The sequence below is a fragment of the Microtus pennsylvanicus genome, chromosome 4 (assembly GCF_037038515.1).
Source record: "Microtus pennsylvanicus isolate mMicPen1 chromosome 4, mMicPen1.hap1, whole genome shotgun sequence".
NCBI lineage: Eukaryota > Metazoa > Chordata > Mammalia > Rodentia > Cricetidae > Microtus > Microtus pennsylvanicus.
In genome coordinates, this window is record NC_134582.1 from 90,421,881 (window position 1) to 90,447,773 (window position 25,893).

The 25,893-nt window shown below is 42.2% G+C and overlaps 1 protein-coding gene across 2 annotated transcripts in view; it reads right to left on the reverse strand.

Annotated features, from left to right (window-relative positions):
- Tmem170b (transmembrane protein 170B) overlaps nucleotides 1-25,893 on the reverse strand; it is a 39,170-nt gene that overhangs the window by 11,538 nt on the left and 1,739 nt on the right. The window lies entirely within an intron of this gene.

The following is a 25,893-nucleotide window of genomic DNA, read 5'->3' on the forward strand; positions in this document are numbered from 1 at the left end:
GAAAGAAAGTAGATCCATCAAAGAGACAAGAGGTCCCCAAGTCTAATATTTCAGTGACTTCTGAGGTATGTCACATTCCTATCCTAAAATAGAAGCTAACACCCCAGTTTCTCTGTAATAACACACTTGTTTCATGTGAAGTAATTCAGAGAAAATTGCTTCTAACTGAGAAGCTGTCTACCATGTTTAGTCACCCTTGAGAGGGTGCTCTTTGGGATGCAAATATCCTACGAGGAAGGACCTCCTCTGCTGTTTATGCTACTTGTATTTTCTGTCAGGTCACTACAGAGAGATACATTTTTTAAAGTAAGCCCTATTTATCCAAACATCACAGTGGACATATGTAATGACACAATTACTGTGAAAAACAGTATGGCAGTTCCTCAAAAATCTAAGAACAGAATCACCATACGATCCAATGCCATGTCTCCGTATGTATCTGTGTTGGTTAGTTTTTACTGTCAATGTGACAAAACCCAGAGTGACCTGGGAAAAAAGGAACCTCAATTAAAGAACTGCCCGGATCAAATGTCCTGTTTCTGAGGAACTGTCTTGATCGATGATTGCTATAAGAAGGCACAGCCCACTGTTTGTGGCAGCATACCTAGACTGTATAAGAAAGCTAGCTGGGGGCTGGAGAAACGGCCTACCAGTTAAGAGCAAAGTTCACTTCCCAGCATCCACAAAATAGCTCACAATTGTCTTAAACTTCAGGGGATCTAAAGCCCTTTTCTGGCATCCATGGGCACCTGGCACACACACATATATGTGTAAGCAAAATACTCATATTCATAAAATAAAAATAAAAAATAAATAAACTTTAAGAAAGCTAGCTTACGAGTTAGCATGCCAAAGTGGATGAGGCAAGTCTTACAAAGCCCCAACCCTAGATGAAGAGCTATAGGCAATGAATGACTGCTGAGGGAAAGCCATCCTTGCGAGATTAGCCTCTTCATGGGTTACCAACACCAAGCGATCCTCCCTTAGAACATATACAGACAAAACTAAGTGGACTCAGCAGGTTCTATTTATACATTGTTATATATGTAACAAAATGTAAGTAAAGAGAAAGGGACAAATGTTTTGGTAATTAGGAAAAAAGGGAGGGAGGGAGATAGGGGACCAGCGAGATAGCTGAGGAAGAGCACAATGATGGACTGTGATCTAGAAGTGTAAACAGGCGCTTTTCTCCCCTCACGTGCTGTTGATCATGGTTTTCGTCACAGCAACAGAATGAAACAAGAACAGAATTTAATAATAAGGAAAGTAGGATGTCTGTGTTACTTTTTGTCTAGAATTTTAAGCTGGAAAAGTTGTTGAATGTTGGAAGCCGAATTTAAAAGGCTATAATGCTGAAAGAAATGTGAACAGTGGAGGCTTGGATTATGAGGAAGAGGGGGAATGGATACAGGCCATTCGTGTGGTATTTGACAAAGAATCTGGCTGTATTCTGCTCATGCCCTGAGAACCTCTTTGAGGAGAGAATAAAGAGTAATGGACTAATTTACTAGGCAGCGGGAATATCTGGCAGCACAGCCCTAGATCTATGGTATGGTTATTACTGACTACTCTGATGAAGGCCTCCCAAAAAGAGAAGCAACTTGCAGGGCAAAGAGAGCAAAATGTGTAGCTTAGAGGGGAAAAGAGTGTTAGGAAGCAGAAGACTGCAGTAGGGTCATGTGCTGAAAAAGAGGCTGTGACTGTTAAGGAGACAGACATCACTAAAGGGAAGGAAGCTTTGTGCTCTGCACTGGGATGAAGGATGCTCTGAGGGCAAGGCCTCACCCTACAAACATACACCATGTGACAGAAGAAAGCCTAAGGGGTTCTGTTCCCAGAAAACAAACACTTAGCCAAGTTCATCCACACCATCAGCATATAGAAGCATCTACAACTATGGGCTAAGGGAAGGACTAGGATCCATTTCACTCTGGCAGCTGAGCTTAGCAGCGTCATCCACTTGGATGGTTTTGGGGTATGAAAGATGCAAGGTGAAGGAGGTCATGGGTTCTTCCTTCACAGTTTCAGAGAGCTGCTGTATTTGTCAGGGTTCTCAAAGGGAACAAACTGATAGAACGAATCTATACAAACATGTCTCAGTAGTCCCAGGCTGGAGCTGGAGTCTCAAAGTCCTAGAGAGCTGACTATTTTGGTCTACACTGGAATCCCAAAGTAGGGTCTCACACAGTAAAGGGATGCCTCAGCAGCAGGAGAGATGGACTTGCTAGTAAGAGTGACAAGAAGCATGTAAAAACAAAAGTTCCCTTCTTTAATGTCAGTCAAGCTGAGAACCAAATTAGACATCTCAGAACTTGAGGCCAGGTAGCATGTAGCAGGTTCAGAGCCTCTGGGAGGTCACTGTGTAGACTGAGCCCTGTGAAGCCTGGGGTGTGGTAGCGATCCCAAGATGTTGGAGATGCCAGAGTCAGGAGATAACCGCCAAAGAGATCTGCATCCAGGAGTGGAAACCAGCCCAAAAGAGAGATGTACACTGCGAATGGAAAAGCTGGAGGGGCAGTGCCATCTAAGCCCTTTGAAGCTGAAGTTCTAAAGACTAGACGTGGAGCTACAGGATTTAGGGTTTCCCCTGCTGAGTTTCAGTCTTGCTTTAGTATAGTGTTTCTTCATTCTGCCCCCATTACCCCCGTTTTTGGAGTGGAATGTATATTCTGAGAATTATATGCTGAGAGTGTGTAATTTGTTTTCAGTTTCATGGGGCAGGGGTCACAGTTAAGAGATTTCTTTGAGTCTTAGAAGAGACTTTGAACTTTTGAACAGTGTGATGGCTGTTAAAAGACTATAGGGACTTTTAACGTTGGACTGTACACATTTTGTATCATGAGAAGGCCAGGAGCCCAGAAAGGCCTGTGGTGGATGTGGTGGACTGACAGACAAATGTCCTCCTGGCTAACGTATTTGTACACTTGATCCCCAGTAGGTGGTAGAGAGATCTGGGAAAGATACAGCGCCTTTAGGAGGTGGAGCTTTGTGGACTTTACTGTCACCTCCCTTCCTACCCAGGTCTTCTAGCTCTGCTTCCTGTGTGTGTGAGACATGAGTTCAGCCAGCTTCCAGTTCCTGCCACCATGCCATGCCTTCCCTACCATGATGGACTCAAACCCCCAGAGTTGGGAGCCAGGATAAATCTATCTTCCTTACGTTGATTTTAGTCAGAATATTTTATCACAGGAACAGAAAAGGAACTAATACAATACCCCAAAGAACAGAGAGTAGACGAGATGCTTTAAGAGACTGGCACAGCCAAGCTCATGCTATCATATTCACCACAACTGGGAGGCAGAAGCAACCCAAGTGTTCAACAACACATGAACGAATAACACATCACATACATAGATCATGGGAAATTATTCCATTTTAAAAGGACAGGAAATTCTGTTACATGGTTCAACAAGATGAACCCTGAGGACATCTGTTGAGTGGGTCCTATCACGTATCTACCACTTCCATTTGAAAATGGATCGCTGCTGGGCACATCCTACTTTATGACTTAGTGGGTCATAACACCCAGCTTGTAATGGGCAGTTCAGATAGCATGGCAACTTGCTGGCCCACTACAGCTTCCATTAAAGCCCCAAAGCAGGCCAAGAGCTGTCTCTCAAAGGGAGAACAGTTGTCTGCAGATGATGGTAAAATCTTGCTCCAAAATCCCAAAGGTCTCTTCTGTGACTCACCTATAGAGGCCTGCCAAAGACCCCAAAAAGCATCCCTATCTGCCACTGACACCTCAAGTACCATCAACCCTGCTGGATCATATGGTCCAAGGGGTAGAGCAGCCTGCACAAGAGCCTGGACCTGTTACAGAACAGAGCCTTCCCTTGTCCCAGGCCCTATTCAAAGCTGGAAGCTTTCCAAGTCACTTAGCATATGGGTCAGAGTAACACACCCAAGTAAGGAATATGCTGACCCTGAGAAACACTTTTCAGAAGATTTTAGCTCAGTGATGCTTGTCTCTTGTTAATCACAGTTAATTTCTCAGTTCCATCTAACCAGCATAAACTATCACGGTTAAGCAAAGGTTTTCTTTCAGTGGGTCTGGTATCTTGTTAATCACAGCTGTTTCTTCAGCCTCAGCCTACCAGAATCACAAATCTTTTTTTTTTATATTGGCTAAGTTTATTTTTTTCTTTTTATTTATTTATTAAAGATTTCTGCCTCCTCCCTGCCACCGCCTCCCATTTCCCTCCCCCGATCAAGTCCCCCTCCCTCATCAGCTCAAAGAGCAATCAGGATTCCCTGACCTGTGGGAAGACCAAGGACCGCCCACCTCCATCCAGGCCTAGTAAGGTGAACATCCAAACTGCCTAGGCTCCCCCAAAGCCAGTACGTGCAGTAGGATCAAAAACCCATTGCCATTGTTCTTGAGTTCTCAGTAGTCCTCATTGTCCGCTATGTTCAGCAGGACACCGGCGCGCAGAATCACAAATCTTAACTCAAAATAGCAAATGGCTCTGATAGTCCTTAAGGGACTCTCAAAACTTCCCTCTGAAAGACCATAAGCCAGGTCTCCATTGTCTGCATTGCTCTCAATGTTCTTATCCTCTGAGTTCCCACAGAACAGTTTGCTGAGCTTTGAACACTAAATGGCTTTTCCATCCTAAAATTCCAAAGTCCTTCCACAGCCCTAGAATGGTCAAGTCTGTCAAAGCAATACCCCACTCCTAGTACCAAATCTGTCTTAGTTAGGACTATCATTGTTGTGATGAAACACTAAGACTGGACAACTTGGCGAGGAAAGGGTTTATTTGACTTAGATTTCCAAATCACTGTTCATTGTTGAAGGAAGTCAGGACAGAACTTGGAGACAGGAGTTTATGCCGAGGCCACGAAGAAGTGCTCCTTACTGGATTACTCTTCTTGACTTGCTCAGTCTGTTTTCTTACAGAACCCAGGACCACCAGTCCAAGGGTGGCCCCACCTACAATGGGCTGGGCTCTCCCATCAATCACTAATTAAGGAAATACCCTGCAGGCTGGCCTACAGCCTGATCTTAAGGTTCCCTCCTCTGTGATCACTCTATCTTGTGCCAAATAGATTAAAAACTAGCCAACGCTCCTTGATCTGGTCATCTCTGAATTGTATCCTCTATAATAAACAGGGAAATATTAAGTATCTCTATGAGTTCTGTGGACCACTTAGTAAATAACCAAATCTCAAGTAGAGGACATAAAAATCCCTAATTTACCTCTGGTCAGAAGTGTTGATAAGGACAGGGGACAGAAGTCAGCTAGGCAATTTAGGGGCAGGTCCCCAAAAGTAAAGAATTCTATTTTGGTTCTTGGCCACAACAAAGTCCTAGTTTCTTATCTCCTAAATGAGCAGCCTGCCTGCAGGCTGTGCATGAATGGGTGACCCAAACTCCAGACATTCATTTCCTCTGGTGAACAACTTTGGAGCTGCAACTCCAGGTTTTCTTGATGAAAATAATGTATATCTATTCCTCAATTTCAACCTATCTCCTAAATGGTTTTAAGTCCCCATTCTTGAAGGAGGAATATTACAGGAACCTTAAAGGCCACTGAGGATAAACTCCATAAAGAATCTATTCTGGCCCTGGGTAGAAACATGTCATTCTGATCTGTTCCAACGGTTAGAATATTAGATAGTGGTGTTGCCTCCTTTAAGAGTTAATCCAGCTAGGCCTGTCAATTACCTGGCCAGTGGCCATCCCCCAGGAAGGCTCGGTTACCCATATAAAAGAGATAGAAGGAGTAACTATCACCTTTGTACCTTCCTTTCCCAGAAACCTCCCACTCTTGGAGCAGTCACTTGCAGAGGCCCTAGCAGGCAGCTAAGACTTCTTACTTTCTGAAGCACCTGCTCAAGTACAGCTGAAAGTGCTCATTCAGGAGGAGAGAAGAAACTAGAGCTCCTCTTGGCATTTCTGGATAGAGAACCAAAGATGACTTCTGCTTCCAGCCAAAGACAAGAAATGAACTGTTCACTGCCTAGTAACTTACAGTTTTCCTGCTTTGCATCTCATGCCTCCCTCCAGATACTGGCCAGAGCCTGGGAAGGCTTCCTTTGACACTCTGGGCTTCTTTCCTTGTCCCCTGAAGACATACACCCTGCCCCTTGTCATAGGCTTCTTGTCTGCCATGTGTCTGCTTGTTAACCCCAATACCTAGCTCAAACAGCATGTTTCTTCTCTTCTAATTCTCCATCTCCTTCCTCCTGACAGCTGTTAAGATTTCCAGCTTGCTGCCCTACTATTTTGTTTAAAATTATCTTGGAGCTGCTTTCTGAGCTTGTTCTTAAATTCTTATTCACAAGACTACAAGCCCAAAGAGAAGACACTAATTTCCTGAGTAACATGTGGCCTCTCAGATGGGGCTTCCTAAAACATCCAGTGTGAGGAAAATACAGACTTGGACTAGTGTCTGGAGTGAGCCAGTCCTGTGGCACTGAGCCCTTCATTTGAGAGATCGGGTGCTAACTCAGGTGGAATGTCAGAACTGAACTGAATTATAGAACACCTAGTTAATTCCCTGAAGAACTGCTCATTACCTTCGTCACAGAGTCTTCCCTGTGAGAGTAGAGGAAACAATTCATGGGTTTCATCATATGTTCATTTTTTAAACTATTATTTTAAGAGATAAATAAGCTAAAGTGTAAAGCATGGATATAAATTTTTAAGTTATTCTTAAGTCAAGACAATAAATGACAAAAAAAAAAGTTAAAAACAAAAAAACCTATCTGGAAAATGAAAGAAAGGTACAAAAGGGCAGCATAAGACATATCTATGGCAATGGAGCTGCTCTTCATGGCGAGTCAGTAAACACAGAGTGATAAAGACAACCACCATAACGGGAGCAAGCACACACACAATTCTGGAGGAATTCTGAGTACAGCTGGCAGACTGAATCAGTATCAGGAACTTGGCTTCGACCCACTATGGCCAGCTACATAAAGGGTTAACCAGCTCTCCTGTGTACTATTTCCTACTACTGCTGTGTAATTATCTCAGAATGAAAAGCTTAATCATGAGGAAAAGAAGGGAAGAAATACAGAAGACAAAAGTGAGAATATGGACTTTCTCCTGCCACACAAAAAGAATGGACTCAGAAAAACTTGAATTCGTTCCAAGGAAGAGACATCTAACGTATTTTATGATGTGTGCTAAAAATACCACACATATTTCCTAACAAAAGGCAAAGACACTGATAATTAAGGAAAAATAGATAAGGCTTGTCTTTTTAAAGGTTTTTCTCTTTAACTCTCAGGAAAATCATGCTTTCATTCTATGGTCATCTCAGAACAAACAGCTTCAATTAGAATAAGTTGCATTAAGAATTCAAAAGTTTAACTATCTCAATAGATATTCGTGTATTAAAAGATAGATGTTCTCAAAGTGAACCTAACAGTGAGAATGTACGGAAGGGGGTTAGTGTCATTGGGAGGTGCCTTCCACATCCTACTCAGGCAAGCACGGTCTCATGGTGGTCACAAACAGTTCAGTCATAGAAGTCAACAAAACCCTGTATTCCCCACCCACTTATGAAAGCTGAATCCATTTACTTCCCCTAAAGGTCTCTTCCATGTCCTTGTAATACACAAAGAAATAATTCTTGACTATAGCTAACACATATCTAACATAAAAATGGCTAAGTTACCTCTACATAATAAATGTAGTTAACATGGAAAGGGGATTTCAAGCTCAACGTTTTACAAAGATCTAAGATAGCAAAAGATCAATAAACTAAAATACAACCTCAAGAGCTCCTGAGAACCAGCCCAGAGTCACCTGCCAAGCTAACTCTGAACAACCACCCCAAAGTTAAGTTTATTTTCATGGTTTCTTGTTACCCTCTCTGAACTACACTATACTATTCATCTTAGAAAACATTGACCTCTGTTGCTAATATTTAAATAGGTTAAAAGCTACTACCATTGTTTTTAATTTCTTGACATTTCAACATGCCCGTTCAGGCAAACAAGTCTGTCTGAGGACCCACTCCCCAGCAGCAATCACAGGAAAACTATAATTTGCTCAAATGAAGAGAACTGAAGGACTTTAATAGCAGGTGCCTACAGCCCTTAGGGAAGAACGAGGCCAAGAGGGGACTCTCAGCCTTTTCACAGCGTATTTCTAGAACATATTCAGTCGGAAAAGTCAGCTCTGAGTATTTGTACTAAAACCACTATATTAGCAAAGACCTGCTCTGATACGATGTGTAGTACAATGGAACAGAAAGCACTACATCTCCTTTGAGTAGGTCACATATTTTGGACAAATGCCAGCCCAACATATAACGACATCCTCTTGTGATCTTGGGCCTGTTCTGCAAGGATTGATCTAACTAGAGCCAGGAAAGAAAGAGAAAAGACAAACACAGACACACAGAAAAGCTAGTATTGGGTAGGCCAGTCTCTGTAATGGAGAAGCCACAGCACCCCAGAAGAATAGCATGTTTATTATATACAGCTGTACAGGGAGGCAGGTTAGTCAATAACCAATAACCGAGGATTCAAAACTTATCAATCCGAGTAGAATTGAGTTGCTTGGCAGTGACTTCATGGCTGTGGAAAACCACTTTCCCTTCACTGCCATTGGACAGACTTGCTTGGTGAGTTACCCAATTTAAAGCCAACGACCTCTAAGAGATCTAGGATCCCTTCTGCCTTTCAGTTCTCTTTCCAAGTCACTGCAGTGCCAGGCGACTGGCCCGTTCCAGGGCAGGGATAGTCCCTGCCTCTAGAGATTCCTTGTCGGGGAGATGTCCCACACAGGGATACCCCAAACCTCCTACCGTTTTTGCCTCAGGCTGTCTTGGTGCTGCCCCACCATAGTCTCTGGCATGAAATTTATCCAAACTGGGGCTATCTCACTGTACGTTGGTTTGTGCTACCCTAGCCAGGTTCATGAGTACTGCATTCCTGCCCCCTTTCCTCCGGCTGTCTCTGTCCCTGCCCTTTCTCCCTGCTCACAGTTCCTGTGTGTGGCAATCTCCTTGGTTCTTTGCCTGCCTGTATTTCATGCTTCCATCCAACTGCTCTCCCAGTTTCCCTGACTTGTTGCTTTCTTGGATGCTCACTCTAGTTTGCCTGCTTCCCTGATGTTTGGTCCAGCCACGCTGGGATTCATGCCCAGCACATGGCTGTTCACTCCCTCTCCCCCAACTGCAGTCAGCTGTGTCCTCCACATGGCTCTGTGCATGAGGCACTGCTACTCTGAGCCCAGCACTGAGGCCCAGCCACCTGCTATGGCTAGGAACTGTCTTTACTCTGCTTTCCTATGCTGATTTACAGTGTTAACTCTTATTTTCAGATTTTTAAGTCGGTCAGCTGACAGTTTCCTAGGAAAAGTTTTGCTCGCCTTTCTGTTGGAATGAACTGGCTGTTCTGTGTGTATGTGTTTTGAATAACGTGGCCACAGTATGCTTGTTTTATGCTGTGTGTGTATGTGTACTTATTTTAAAATCTTAAAGGCTTATGACTCCTGACTGAAAATGCTCTGGGAAACACCACATGGTTTGCCAATACCTTACAACATGTGGGCACGCGCCATTCTAAGGTCAGAGACAGAGGTCATATGACTTCACCACCATCTTTACTAAGGGTGACCATGTGGACAGCCACCATTTGGGTTAAGCTAAAGAGAGAGTTCACTGCCATATTTACTAAGGGTGACCACATGCACTAGCCCTATCAAGGAGACATTAGGTCTCTAATATACCTTGGGTTAGGATATATTTCTGTATAATTTCTGTCCTATCCTAAAAACAAGGTTTATAAAAGATATGGTTTAAAACAATGCTGGTTCACTGAAATATTAAAAGTTACACCTCTACATTCATGTACAGGGATGAATCTTGCCAGCAGCCAGATTTTGTAACCTAAAAGTAAATCCCTCGATACTGATTTAAAACACTAAATTGTTTACAATGTTATAACTTGTACAAATTAGGATTATGCTCTAGGTCTCAGGGCCACAGCTGAAAACCAGAGACTCAAGTATTCCTTCTACTATTTTTGCTTTTACTAACATTGGTAAGCTGTAACTGACTGGGTAAACTGTATGTCCAGATTTAATTTATATGCTCTCAAAGTTAAGTCTAAACAATAGGCTTAACTTAGATATACCTAACAGACAATGATACCCTGATCCTCAAGTACCTTTACAGATTTGAGAGTATGTCATTTAACAAAAAAAGCTTCTCATGATAGAGGGGCATGCTAGCTCCTGGCAGCATCCTGTATCTCCGCCAACAAGACGGATGGCTGCAGAACTTCCACCTTTCACCTAGAGGCTTGCTTTAAATGTGGCAAAGCCAGCCACGTGGTGAAAGAAAACTGCCTCTTACCTCATCCGCTGCCTAGACCCTGCCTGGTCTGGACAACAGGACAGGGGGATCGATCATCCCATCCTGCCAAGACAGGGAGATCAATCCCTACTCCACAGAAAAGTCTGGCAGGCCTCCTGGGCTTAGCAGTTAAAGGCAAGTATTGCTTCTGAGACTTGGGTTTGCCAAAGGCCACAGAGAGACCTGGGATTGATGCCTAGGTAGCTGGAAAGCTGTCACTTCTGCTCAAATTTATTCCTCTCAGATTTTGTGGAGTTGATGACTAGGGTACCAGTTTAACAGTGCCCCCTCCCAACCCCAAGGCTACAAGCACCCTGGTAACTCATTAGTTTCCTGTTAAAAGTACAGACAGGTGTGCTTTGTTCATAGGTTCCAAAGCCCAAAGTTAACAGGTTTCAGATAGAATTTTGGAGGTTCAGAGTTTTAAATTTCCTCTGGTTATCTTCTAAAATTGTTGGTGCCTTTTAACCCAAAGCCATAGCCTTTTTATTACGTCAACAAGATGTAAATCTGTTCAGTTGTTTTACAGACACTTGCAGGCTCCTGAAGAAGCTCTGCTACTGTATCAACAAACCTGGCCTGATGAAAACAGTCTCCAGAGCCCATTTTGATTCTACCCATTTTTAAGCTCATTTTGCACATTTACTCCTCCTGCCTGGGCCAAGGCCAAACCACAGATGGCACTCCAAATACACCAGTACCTGCACCAGCTACTGGCACCTCACCACTGGTACTACCTCTCTAGGCTCAAGCAGGCACCTACCCAGCAACCAGAACCTGGCTTTTCAACAGTCCCAACAAAGGGCATATCTGCTCTCCTGCTCATTCACCCTCACTTCTTCTGTACAACCAAGGCACTTCTCCATTCCATTCTTGCTGGCAGTTATCACCATTCCCATGGCTAGCTCCATTCATAGGGCTAAAGATAACTATTTTTTCTTCTAGCAACCTGCCTTCTCCATCTCCTCAAGAAACAGGTTCCTGAGGTCTCCAGAATGGCAGTTAACCAAATGCTTCTTCATTATACCTCCCACGGAGTGTGATCCCACCAATTCCCAACTTCTCCTTCCCCCGTTGCCCTATGCCTGAAGGAAGTAGCCAGACTTGAACCAGCATTTCTATACTCAAGGAGCCTGGGGTGTTTAGGTGGAAGCCCTACCAGTGTCCATATAGACCCAAAAAGGTTGGGATGTTGGGGATCCCTAGCTTGGGGCCTCATTCCACGCTCTGGTCCCACTCCTCCCATCCCAAACCCCTCAAAAAGTTTGCCAAGCAGCAGCCCCTCCCCCCAAAAAGCCTGCCAAGGCTCAGTTCCACTCCAAGGGGCAGCTCAAGATCATGCCTACAGGCTAACTAAAACATGGTAGCCATATTTGCTACATGATTCCTTCCTCTCCTGCCCTGAGGGTCACCCAGGAGTCCTTTGCTCTGTTTATTAAACCTGGATTTATTAATTCGGTTTGACTGGCTTATAACATCAGCAGCGGTGGATATCCAATAACTGGGGATCCAAAACTTGTCTCAGCCTTCTTAGCCATTTGCCACAGACAGGCTATCTGCAACCGTCATCTTAAACTAACTTCATCTGCATCACTGCAATGTGTTTGCTTACTTTTTTGTGAGATCTGAGAGAATTATAATTTGTTCCAGTTTCCAAACAAAACAAGAAATAGCCCTGCACCCATCTGTAATACCCCTCAGCCCTGGCTACCAAGTCACTAACCAGCTCCTATGCTTTTAACTTACTCCAAACATGGTATATGAGAAATCAATCTCGAGGCATCTAAAAAACACTTGAGTAAAAACACACCAAAGAAAGGTAGACACTGGCTGATCCTGCTTGTTAGAAACCAATGAAAGACCGGGCATTAGTTATCAGATGGATAAGATGGATAATGGGAACAGTATTTTAGAGTCTTCGCTGTTGAAGAGAGTATAAAATACTTCTGAACATTTGTACTGAAAATAAAGTTTTTAAAAATTAGGCTTTATTTCATTTTTTAGTTCATCAAAGGAGATAAAATACTCTATTAAGCTTTTTGCTCCTGGAAATTACCTAAAGAGCAACTTCTTCCCTGGAGATAAGACCTAATCAATTACATCTCCATCAAATCCTCCCAGTTGTCATAACATGCAACACAGATGGAAACCACTACCATGGGCTACCATTACATAAAAAATGTTTACTTAAATATTCTAGTACTAGAATAAGACCTATCATCAGAAACACACTGGGACTGGAAAGAGCTCAGCTGTTAAGAGGGCCTGCTATGCAAGCATGCAGACCTGTGTCATGTCCTCACAACACGCACACAGCAGGCTGGGTATGTGGCATATGCCTTTAGCCCTAGGACACAGACAGGAGCATGGCCAGGTCTTACTGGCTTCCAGTCTAGCTGAGAAAATATAAGCTCGCCGTTCAGGAAGAAACTCTGCCCTCAAAAAAAAAAAAAACAGTGATAGAGGAGGGCACTTGGTGTTGTCTTATGGCCCCCACGCATAAGCAGGCATACGTTCCCCTCAACAGACATGTATGTGGGTACATTCACACATGCATACACACATACACAAATAAACAGTAACTATCCTTTCTAATAAAAACTATGTATTCGACATACTTTATGCCTCATGATGAAAAATCTGACACCTCAAAAGACAACATTTAGGGACTATTCATAATATTCAGCTTTATATAAATAGTCCCTGCAATATTTTAAAATAATCTAGTGTTCAAATAGGGTGATTTTAAGGTTTGGTTTTTTTTTTTTAAATCCAGGGAATCCAAACATACAGAAATTGCTCCCACTACATTGCGTACAGCAGAAACTTCTGATCTTGTAATGTCAGATTACATTATGGGATACAATGCATTTATAATTTGGTAAGATCCCCTAGCTTCGGGCCAATAAGTGAATACAGCCTATGAGTCATATCTGCTCCATGCTGTCTCTGAACAATCTATGGCTAAAAATAATTGCACACTCAAAGAAGATTGTTTAAAATCCAAAGAGGAAAATTTCATAAAAAAATTCTACATGGACACCAGAATGCATGCTCAGACCATCCATGGGTGCTACTGCACTACAATGGCAGACTGAGTAGCTGTGACAAGGACCAAATGGCTTACCAAGCCCCAAAAGTTTAGTGAAGTCACTCCTTACAGAACAGAAGGATTTGTTTTAGAGCAGTGGTTCTCAGCTTGTGAGTTGTAACCCCTGAGGTTGAACAAGTCCTTCACAGGGGTAGCCTAAGACCATTGGAAAACACAGATATTTGCACTACAATTAATAACAGTTGTAAAATTATAGTTATGAAGTAACAACAAAATAACTTTATGGTTGGAAGTCACCACAACAAACAGTATTAAAGGGTCGAACCATTGGGAAGGCTGAGAATCACTGTCTTTGAGGGCTGTGGAGTTTGGGTTGGTGCGGTTCCTGGGGTCTTGTGCCTTGTACATAATAATCACACACTGGACACTGGGCTCTCTAATGTTTTCCAGGTGATTTTCATGTATAGCCAAGCATGAGAAACCACAGCTCTGAAACATGATGTTCAAAACACAAAACTGAATGCAACTGTAGAAACTGGTATGACCAAAGGCAAAAACTGTTGAGAAATGAGGAGTGTTAGAGGCAAAACAGGGAGGGACTGGAATGTCACAGAGTCTAAACAATGTCCATTTTACTATGAAGATGAAAGGTTTTAGACAGCCAACTGAAAAATCTTCTAATTTTTAAATTTTGGACAATTTTATATGTGCATATAATGCATTATAACATCCATTCCCACTACCCTCTATCACCTCCCCCTTTACTGCTGACTCCCTTCTTCCCAACTACTCCCTATTCTCATATTTATCTCTTCCCATCTCCCTCCCCCTCCCTTTCTCTCTCTCTCTGTGTATGTGTGTGTGTGCACATGCGTGTGACACATGCCTGCATGTAGTGTAGCCATAGCTCCTGTGTGTTCATGACTGTAATGACACATGCCTGCATGTAGTATAGCCATAGCTCCTGTGTGTTCATGACTGTAATGACACATGCCTGCATGTAGTGTAGCCACAGCTCCTGTGTGTTCATGACTGTAATGACACATGCCTGCATGTAGTATAGCCATAGCTCCTGTGTGTTCATGACTGTAATGACACATGCCTGCATGTAGTGTAGCCATAGCTCCTGTGTGTTCATGACTGTAATGACACATGCCTGCATGTAGTATAGCCATAGCTCCTGTGTGTTCATGACTGTAATGACACATGCCTGCATGTAGTATAGCCATAGCTCCTGTGTGTTCATGACTGTAATGACACATGCCTGCATGTAGTATAGCCATAGCTCCTGTGTGTTCATGACTGTAATGACACATGCCTGCATGTAGTGTAGCCACAGCTCCTGTGTGTTCATGACTGTAATGACACATGCCTGCATGTAGTGTAGCCACAGCTCCTGTGTGTTCATGACTGTAATGACACATGCCTGCATGTAGTATAGCCATAGTTCCTGTGTGTTCATGACTGTAATGACACATGCCTGCATGTAGTATAGCCATAGCTCCTGTGTGTTCATGACTGTAATGACACATGCCTGCATGTAGTATAGCCACAGCTCCTGTGTGTTCATGACTGTAATGACACATGCCTGCATGTAGTATAGCCACAGCTCCTGTGTGTTCATGACTGTAATGACACATGCCTGCATGTAGTGTAGCCACAGCTCCTGTGTGTTCATGACTGTAATGACTGCATGTAGTATAGCCACAGCTCCTGTGTGTTCATGACTGTAATGACACATGCCTGCATGTAGTGTAGCCACAGCTCCTGTGTGTTCATGACTGTAATGACACATGCCTGCATGTAGTGTAGCCACAGCTCCTGTGTGTTCATGACTGTAATGACACATGCCTGCATGTAGTATAGCCATAGCTCCTGTGTGTTCATGACTGTAATGACACATGCCTGCATGTAGTATAGCCACAGCTCCTGTGTGTTCATGACTGTAATGACACATGCCTGCATGTAGTGTAGCCACAGCTCCTGTGTCTTCATGACTGTAATGGCCCTGCCATATCTGTATCTACACATATTTTAAATACAGAAGTTACACAACCAAATTCAATTTTTAAAAACATCACTCTGGTAGATACAGGAAACTGAGCCTGAAGCAAATGGGCAATTGTGAGACGATGTCAGAAGTCCAGAGAAAGGCCAGGCAGTGGTGGCTCACATCTTTAATCCCAGCACTTGGAGGGCAGAGGCAGGTGGATCTCTGTGAGTTTGAGGCCAGCCTGGTCTACAAGAGCTAGTTTCAGAACAGGCTCCAAAAGCTACAGAGGAACCCTGTCTCAAAAAACAAAAACAAAAAAAAACACACAAAAAAGTTAAGAAATTAAGGCCTGGATTTGGCTATTTGTAAGGACCACTGGTCCAGCCTAGATGAGGGAACAAGAGAGATGTCATATCTGGCCCCCCAGATTTCTAGAAGGGACTAGTGGATAAATAAAAGCACATGGATTACACACATGGAAAAGCATGTTTGGTCTACTTATAAGACTATCCAAAATGTGAGTGAGAGACGAGGAATAAAGAAAACTAAATGTAGGAAAAAGCCAAGTAGACAAAGTAGATACTACCTAACCTACACCTTTATATAGCTTTATTTTAGTTTATGTATGGCATTTTCCCTTAAATGTTGCATCTACTTGGCCATACTTTTAAATCTATGTTCTCTCAAACAGTAACTATGAATCAGAATGTAGGATACAGAAAGCTTAAAGAACTATTACTCCCCTTAAGAGATATATTGCAAACTCCAAACTTTTCCTTAGCTCATAAGGAAGGTCTTAGGTAACAAGGTCAGTCAAAAGATACCGCCATCCCCATAATGGGCACCATCTAGGAGAGTAAGAAGCCAGATCTGTGTGTTAACTGTCAGCTGAGTAAAATAACAGAATGAGAAACAGGGGTGTTGTTCTCTCCTGGGTGTGCCCTAGAAAGCCTGGGTGGAAAGTAGGAGGCTAAAGAAGCCACCTGGTGATATAGACAGTGTAGACCAGATAGGTGATCACAGTCTGCCGCCCCTCAGCCACTGGGAGAGCGGCAAATCTTATTATCCTCTAGAGATAAAAATAAACTGCTGCTCCAGTATAGAGAACAGGAGAAGGAAAAATGTCTACCTTCAGGGAAAAAGCAAAAGACTGTCCACGAACCAAGAATCCTACTCTAAGCAGAGGTCAGTTACTGCAGAAGGCACCAGAAACACCTACCCAAGAACAAGCATAGACAAAAGCCAAGTTAGACCACCATGGTTGGAAAGGCAGGCATGCTGGGAAGGCTCTACTCCCAATTCCCCAGTATACCAAGCATGACCAGAATCCCCACTATGAGCCTAGCACTGGGTCACAAACAACAGCTCAGCAGCGAGCATGCAGGCAAGCATCAGGTCCCATGTCCAGCACAAGTCAACAGTGGCAACCTCCAGAGAACATGACGAATGTGGTATGGCAAAGGTAGCCACAGCAACAGCCAAACTCAAACTCAGCTCAACCCTTGAGTAGCATGGATTACTGCTGGTCTTTGCCAGTGAAGATTATGTATCTCATTTCTATCTTGCATCCAACAATAAAAACTAAGACACACTCAAAAACTGGAAAACCCTCTTCTGAGAGATACAACAATCAACAGAACCTGACCCAGATGGCAGTCTGCAAAGTCACCAGGCAGCGAGATTTAAGAGCTAGTTGGAAACTCTTAGAGTTAAAATTTCTACCCAGAAGTTGAATAAAACATATTAGATAAAAAAAAAAAAAACAAGCCTTAAATGGGCTCATTAAGAGACTTGAGGCACCTGGACAAGGAATTTAGGTACTTAAAGATATACCAAAAGAAATTATTAAAACTAAGACAGAAGAAAAAATACAGTGGAAATAGAAGAAAACACCCAAGAGTTACAGAGCTCCAACAAATAACTTATGTAATTGGGATCCCAGAAGAGACAACAGGAAAAAAAGATATTTGAAGAGATAGTCACCAAGAGTCTCAGAATCCAAAGTCAGACAAGTGGTATTCCCTCAACAGCAAAATTACTGAATCAGAAGCCAGTATCCTCCACAAGAAAACCAAAGGGAAGAAGGCAGCAAGCAAATACCTATATCTAGCAAAAATGTCTTCAAAAAGCTAAGTCACAATGAAGACTTTTTTTATTTCTTCTGCTTTTTATTTCTTTTTCTTTTCTTTATTTTATTTTGTTTTTTGGAAGGATAAATTAGGAGATTCACCTGTCAGCACTCCCATGCTAAAACCATGAAAGGAATTTCTTTGGCCAATGGCACCATTGTGAAGGGCCACTGCATGAAGAAGGAGTAACAGATTAAATAAGCAGATACAAATCTTTCCATCTATCACTCAAGATGAACTCCTGTCTCTACCCTCTTGAACTGTCCTTTAACATACAAGCCTACTTAGATCTCTAATAGCTCTCTGCTTTTGCTGCCTAGAAGATGAAAACCACTAATTTTTAAAGTCAGTTCTGGCACCTTCAACAACTGCTTAACACACCGCCTTTTAAAAGTTATGGCAATACTGTTTATTACCCACTTAGGGTAAATTACCCTCTTGCTTGATAATTACATAATTTCAAAATCGTAAATTACAATATGCAGCATTAAACAGTAAAAAGGAATCTTTAGAAAAGCAGGATTTTTCATTTACAATAATCAGTTGCACTTGCTTTAAAATGCTCAAGTTATTTAAAGTAACTTAAAAACTGCTCTACATTAAAGCTACAGCAGTCTCTCATTCAGAAACGCAATGGAATAATTATTTAAAATCCAAATCTATATGAAGGTAGAATAGATTAACTATAGAAAACTTCAATGTTAATACTTATATGTCCTCAAGCTACTTACCTTGAGGGCATATAGGTGATGCTTAAAAAAAAGTAGTCATACTACCACATGATTTTTAAATCAGACACTGACCTAAAAGCAATCTTAAAAATGGGTAAGATTTTGCAGTCTCATCATATAGGGTTATTAATATTGAAAGCTAAAAATAAACTTTTTATAGGAATAGCATAACTTCTAATAAAACTCCACACATAACATGTTACTCAAATTAAAACTAAGTATAAGACCACATGCATGAATGGCAGGTCAGGAAATAAAGCCACAACCAGAGGCCAGGTGATAGTGGTGTGCGCCTTTAGTTCTAGAACTCCAAAGGCAGAGGCAGGTGGACCTCTCTGAGTTCGAGGCCAGCCTGATCTACAATATTGAGTTCCAGGACAGCCAGAGAAACCTTGTCTCAACAAATCAAAACAAAAAAAAAAAAAAAAAACAAAAAAACAAAAAAACAGAAGAAACCAAAAATACAACCAGAGACACTCAGCAAGAAGTGCTCAGTTGAGACTTCAGAGGCAGTGACATCAGTGTGATGAAAACCACAGCAAGTTCAGAACTAGAAGGAAGCTGGAGATACTGAACTCAGGTTTCAAACCAAGGTACAAGGGAACAGTTCAGTCCTAAAAACTAAGAAGTCGTCATAAAACAGCAAAGATTTTTCTTGGCTTTGAATCTCATCCTACAAATGAGCATACTGAAAGTCTAAGGAAGGACTGCTTGAAATGTTATAATTCAAAGATTAATGAGACCTTTATTTATAAATGAAAAATTGTTTCTGGATTCCTAATATTTTCTCAACTTTCCTTAATTCTTTAAAATTTCTAAGTCAGTTTTTCCTTAATATCAATACAATACAATCAATATTACTGTTATTATCATCATCATCTTGTATTTTTGTTGTTGTTGCTGTTGTTGTTAGACAGGGTCTCTTTATGTAGCCCTGGCTGTCCTGGAATTCACTTAGGTAAATGAAGCTGGCCTTGAACTCACAAAGATCATCCTGCCTCTGATGGGATTAAAGGTGTGGTGTGCATGGCAAGATCAATATGAAAATTGACACTAATGTTATAGGTAAAAAAAAAGCAAGGTCTGGGAGATACATGCTTGTCTAATGTAAAACAGATTGCAAGGTGGAGAGATGGCTCAGTGCTTAAGAACACTTGTTGCTCTTATGAAGAACCAGGGTTCACTTCCTAACACCAACATGGTGGCTCACAACCATCTATAACTCCAGTTCCTGGAGATCTGATGCCCTCTTCTGACTTCTCAACAGACACTGGGCACAATGACAAAAGTCAGAATCGTGACACAGATTCTTCTGACTCCACATGCAGACACAAATCTAGAAGGACCACAGTTAGCTTGGCGTCAGGAAGATTTCTAACAAACTTCAGTTACAGATTTACAGACACTTTAAATATTTAATTCTATATGCTTTGGATTTAATGAAACTACATGACTTAGAAATTTTAAATATATGCCAAGTGTGGTGCCTTACATTTTTAATACCAACACTCGGGAGGCAGAGGTAGGCAGAGTTCTGTGAGTTGAGGCCAGCCTGGTCTACAAACCCTAATACACACACACACACACACACACACACACACACAATACATTAACAGGGATCTTTATGGCTAATGATTATATAAATGAAGTATTTTAATATATTATGGTACTATCCTCAAATATTAACTGTTCATATGGAGAGTCTGTCTATGGTCACCCTACTTCACCACATTAACTTCCATCATGTTACAGAACAGTGAAGAGCTCATTCCAAAAACTCTTAGTAGTTTTGAAGCATACACTCCCATTTGCTGAGCACTCCATGACAGAATCACCCAAGAGCAGCTCTAAAATCCCTGAAGACCCATACTTTATACTTGGACTGGACCCTCATTGCTGTATACCCAGCCCTAGTGGTTCCCCATATGCAAGCAAGGTTAGTAGCAACTACTTCAGCCTGAAGTTGTGCATGACAGAAGGACAAGTACAATTTGAGGATGCAAACTAGTTTCCTATATCTGATTTAAAAAAACAAAATCTTTGCTTGACACACATCCAAGGGCATCACTCCTGTTAGTGTATACCTGGAACACTCTATAAGCAGCCGCCCTGCCCTCACTCCCTACCATCACATACACAGGTCCAATCTCCTCCTTTAGTTTTCTTCAAAAATCCCACTCCTGGTCCTTTCCAAAGTCAACAAGCCATCAAGAAGCACTTCTGAAAGAGCCCAGTCTTCCAGAACCATTTTATCTGTTTATCAGCATGTACCACAACGGCCAGCACAGGGCTTGCAGTCAAGTCCAGATTAGCTCCTGGAAAGGCTTCCCATGGCTACTCCGTATAACTGTGCATGCCCAGCAGCCTCCTTTCTCATGGCCTTCTGTTTCTCTGGGACTACATGCCCTCGTTCTCTCTGTACTGCCACTATTCCTCCCTCTGAAGACCTCAAGCCTTCCTGCCACCTGCCACCTGCTACACAGATGTGTTTGTGGAAGCTGTCTCTCTGGTCCCAGGACAGTCTACAGAGAACACAGGCCCAGCTGACAGGTGGACGGGAGCACCCAAAACCAGCACTACTCCCGAAGAGCCTGTTCCTCGTTCTGAGCTTCAAAACTTGAGAGTAACTGTAACTCAACATTAAAGCAGTTCAAATCTGTAAGTTAATGCTCACTGCAAAAGAGGCCTATGAGGGGATCACCAGGTGCAATTTACCTCTGAGTAGATGACACGTTTGCTGAACAGCAATGATTCCTCAAGTCCTGAGCCACGTCTCTCTGTTATATTCTACAAAGAAATTTCTAACATGGACATATCCACATTCTTAAAACTAAAATGCTAGACACAAACTGTTTTGTGTAAGAATGATCTAAGTCATGGTGAATTACGAAAATATGAGACAAATCAGCGTGCTCTCAAGTACTCAGGACAGCTCCTCAAGGTAAGGGCAGCAACACAAGCCTGTCAGTTGCTCAAACAGGCCAGGTCTCTAAGGTTCCCACCTGGAAGTCACACGTTATCTTCTTTAAGTCCTACAGGAAGTGAATATGTGCTCCTAGGTTACACTCCAGGGCTAGACATTTAGTCTCTGGTAAAATCTGGCTTTTCCTACTTCCCTAAATTTTAGGGGAAAGTTTCTTTAAGCTGAGTCTACTTAGTTCAAGGTCAAGTTCACTAAATGAAATTGATAGCCCCTCCCCGCCCCCCCCCTTTTGTTTTCTTTTTCAAGACAGGGTTTCTCTTTGTAGCCCTGACTGTCCTGGAACTCACTTTGTAGACCAGGCTGGTCTGGATCTCACAGAGATCCACCTGGCTCTGCCTCTACCTCCTGAGTGATGAGATTAAATGAGTGCACTACCAGGGCCCGGCTAAGGTTAAGGAGACCTCTTAAATGTGGTGCTGCCACCACTGTGCAGTCTATAATTAACTATTACTGGTTAGAGAGGTCATTAAAATATGTAATTGCCCTATCACACCTTAAACACTCATACACAGCAAGCTAATAAGTTACATAGTCACTAACTACAGGGAAACACATGGGAAGTGCTCTGTATAACTCTGGCACAGAAGCTGGTGGATGAGTTAAGATTTCTCTCCCCATAACTATGCACAGTCAATGCTCACCTCTCAGGCAATGCTTGCCTGCCACACCTGACCACTTTTAATTCTGGTCCCTTCCCTAGACCCAATTTCCCTTCCTTTCCAGTTCGGGGTTCCTAGAACAGTTACTAATGCACAACATCTCTGACCTGTCTTTAAAATTAGCTCAGTCTTGGTGACTAAATAAAGCGAAGATAAATGAAATTATGTTATATAATTAATTATTAAAAAGTCAAAAATCAGATATTCTTTAAGTGAGTCCGCAGTACTCCAGACTTATGAACAGTTCCAAAATAACGGATTGGACGTGAAGTGTGAGCCCAGGGAACGGTAAGTCTGACTTTTCAAAGCTTACAGCCTCCTGTTAAACACACAGGCGGGCCTTCTAGAATGATGCATGCTACAAAACACAATCTGCCTGCACTACTGTGCTTATCACAAGAGTAAGAAATACCAATCATGTGCTTCAAAAACAGTCACCTGTGGGATCCTGCACGCATACACTACACAACACAGCATGTAGGATTAAAGCTGAGTTTACCAACCGAGTAACAGCAGTGGATTTCTGACCACTCTCGACAGGCCCGCCTTAGTAAGGGAGTATAACCTAGCAGTGAACACAGAGTCACACCAAGGGAGCCCCAGCTACCTGAAAACAACAGTGAAGGTGTTCACCACACCACACAGATAGGAACTATTTCTTCCTTTCTGGCTGACATCAACTATGAAATTCTAAATGGAAACCAGCACAGTATGTGTATGACCACTCTGAGAGGAAATGGGTATCGATAGAGAGACTCCAAATTACCAGGGGTTCAACTTACAGAGTTTCAATTTTATAATGCTGTCAGCCTATGTCCACCCAACCACTCTCTCTGTTCTCCATTGTGTGTGCGATAAATGGATGCTGTGTTAGATGACTTCCAGCCAACCAGGGGATACTGTAGCTCATTTTAGGTAGGTCAGGCTAAGTGTTGGTTTTGGTAAGACAGATATATTAAACATACTTCCTATTAGTAGTTTTTTTCATTACGGTGGGTTTATCAGACTATAACCACATCATAATTTGAGGAACCACTGTGCACACATATACATGTACATACAAAATGAACAGTATATATACACATATATGTATATATAGATATGCCTATAAGCTTTTATTCTTCACTATATATTGGACCCAAGACACTCAACACTTATTACTAATAAGAGAAGAAGGGGTACATTTGTCTCCCACATTTTCTGCTCTCAAAGACGAAGTGGACAAGCCTAAGAGGATAGCATCTACTTTCCTCCCAGGGCTCAGTAACCCTTCCCCTACCCCACTATGTTTGGCCAGCAGTAAGGACTTGCCTTTTCTAAAGTAAAATTCTTCTCTAAATCCTTAGTAACCAAATTTGGATCAGAATACAAATTGGAAGCCAAATCAGTTAAGAAAAGCAAAATAAAGCAAAAAGATACAGCTAATTATCTGGAGAAAAACCATCAAGTTACAAAGCTGAAAAGGTAACAAAAGTATCGAGTCCAACTTCAGATTGAGGGGTAGGAATTTAGAATACATTCACAGAAAAAGGTACTTGTGAATGAAGAAAGGAAGGAAGCCATTCATCTCTACTAAGCTTAAAAAAAAAAACAAAAACCTATATCCTATTCAGGGTTAAGCAAAGGAGGAATCCTAAATACTACATCCAGAGGAAAGTGTAGACACACAGCAACTGTGGACGGTGGTCACCTAGTGACAGACACAGGATTTGGGAACGGCTTGTTCTCAGAATCTTCATGTGAGTGTCTCCAAAAGAGGGAAACATTAAACAGCTGACCAAACCTTAGAGGATTCCTATGACTGGGAATACTGGGATATATTTTCAATAATATCTAGCATTTTTCAGCATCTTCTTTTAACAGAACAAATCAGTAAACCATCATTCAAAAATCTCAGTTTCTATGGTTTCAGCTACCTGTATCACCAACCATCCAAACACATCAAATGGAGAATTCTAGGAACAAACAAGTCATACTTTCAATATTGCTGGCCATGCTCAACAGCACGGTGCCATCTCATGCGGTCCTGCTCTTACTAAGAATCAGCTCTGTCATCTCCCTTATCATGCTGACTGCTAGCTACTGGACAACCAGCCTCGGTCTTGCAATGCTTGTGTTCAAATAGCCCATTGTTTCACCTAATAGCATCAGAGTGCAACAGGAGTGCCACAGGAGTGACAGTGTATGGTTAAATTTGTTCCAGCTTTATTGTGTTAAGCATCTTACTGCACCTAACAGAGAGTAAACTATATCATAAGCACACATGTTACGGATTAGATACTCTCTGTGGTCTCAGGCAATCTGGGGAGATGGCAGGGGTGAAGAAGGCTGGAGGGTAGGGGTAGAGGAGGTGTCTTGGAATGTATGAGACCCAGCCACTGGAGATACCTTTCCATATTCTCGGGCTTCGACAAGTATGTGCCAGGCTAATAGTATCATTAGATTTACGTTTTCTCAGACCTGCCCGGGTTAAGCAGCTATGTGGGACAGAAAGGACGGCAGGGAACTGCAGAGCGGCTCCCACCCTGCCTCTGCCATTAAACATCTCTCAAGGCAGGCTGCTAAGACAGACGGGGAATTCAGAAACTCTAAAACTCTCAGGTTAGGATGCTTCTAGTTCTTCTCCGTTTACGTTTATTCCTGTCAAAGCAATGCATACATCAGACTGCTTTCCAAAGGTCAGACTCCTGCCTCTTAGACAAAATCCTAAGAGTAAAATCACATTGCTTGTCTGTACAAAAAACGGAAATGAGAGCTTACTTCCCTCTTATTTGGTATTTAACTAACCCAAATTCCCAATACCCAGATTTCTATAATTCCTTCAGCCATAATCCAAGATACCCTGGCTTTATACTATGCTTCTTTTCATTATGCTTCACTTACAAGTTTGCTATGATGTCAAATACGCCTTCTGAATTAACAGTACATATTACAATTGTATTAGCACCAAACAGAAGTTTACTCTCTGCTTCAATGTCTGTATCTGTAAAGAAACACAATCTCCCAAAAACTATTGAAAATATCAAATAGAGAACATGGAAGCCGGGGTACCAAGCACTAAATCCAACTGCGCTCAATATGCATTTGCGTGTCTTCCAAGTGTGTGAAATGACTCTCTACAAAGACTGCCTAAGCACCTCATTACACTTTAATGACACATTTATTCCAAGAGACCTAGATGAAATGCAATGCAGCAGCATGTTTAAGTCCTGCATTAGGTACTGTTTCACAGTCTAACTTCAATAAACATGGATTCAGCACTCACAGTGTGCCAGATGCTGGTGTGCTTCGACATGAGAATTCAGAAATGATCAAGACAGTGGCCTTGCTTTCAAGGCACTCAAACCAGAAGAGACAAAAATGTAATGCAATTAAAAACAGAAGTAGGTACAAGGAGCAGAAGTAGAAGAATGAAGCAAGAAATTCACACTGCTTGATGAAGCTAATACAGAGCTATGGGAAGCGCAAAGAGAAGGCATTCTGTAGGCAGGTTCGCACTGAAGCCCCATTTGCTCCCTATAACTTAGGGTAGTTTAATTTGCCTGAATTGCTTTGTATATAGCAGAGTTATTAAGATTAGAAATTATATACAGAGAAGGAATCCATAGGAGACATCCAATAAATGGTGGGCTTATTGCCTTGGGAGCTGTGCTTGCTTGCTCATTTTAAACAGACCAGGCTGTACGTGGCACAGTGAACTGCATCTCTTGACTAAGCCTCAAGCTACATGCCGGACAGCTATGATCCCGTGTGTGCTGGACACACAGAACCACAAGCTGTCGTTTTCTATAAGCAATTATTAGGCTCACACCAGAGATAACTGAAGCTCTCCAGGATTGCTACCTGCTATTACTAATCAAATGGGTGACTTGTGGAGCGGAAAAGCCATCATAATAATGAGAGCCTTAAATGTTTTAAAAGACTGCTAAATCTTGCCTACAGACCCACACATCTTCACGTACTCTTAAGACTCCCTGAACCAACTTTCTGTAAAATACCTTGAGGAGCCAAGCTAGTTATTAAT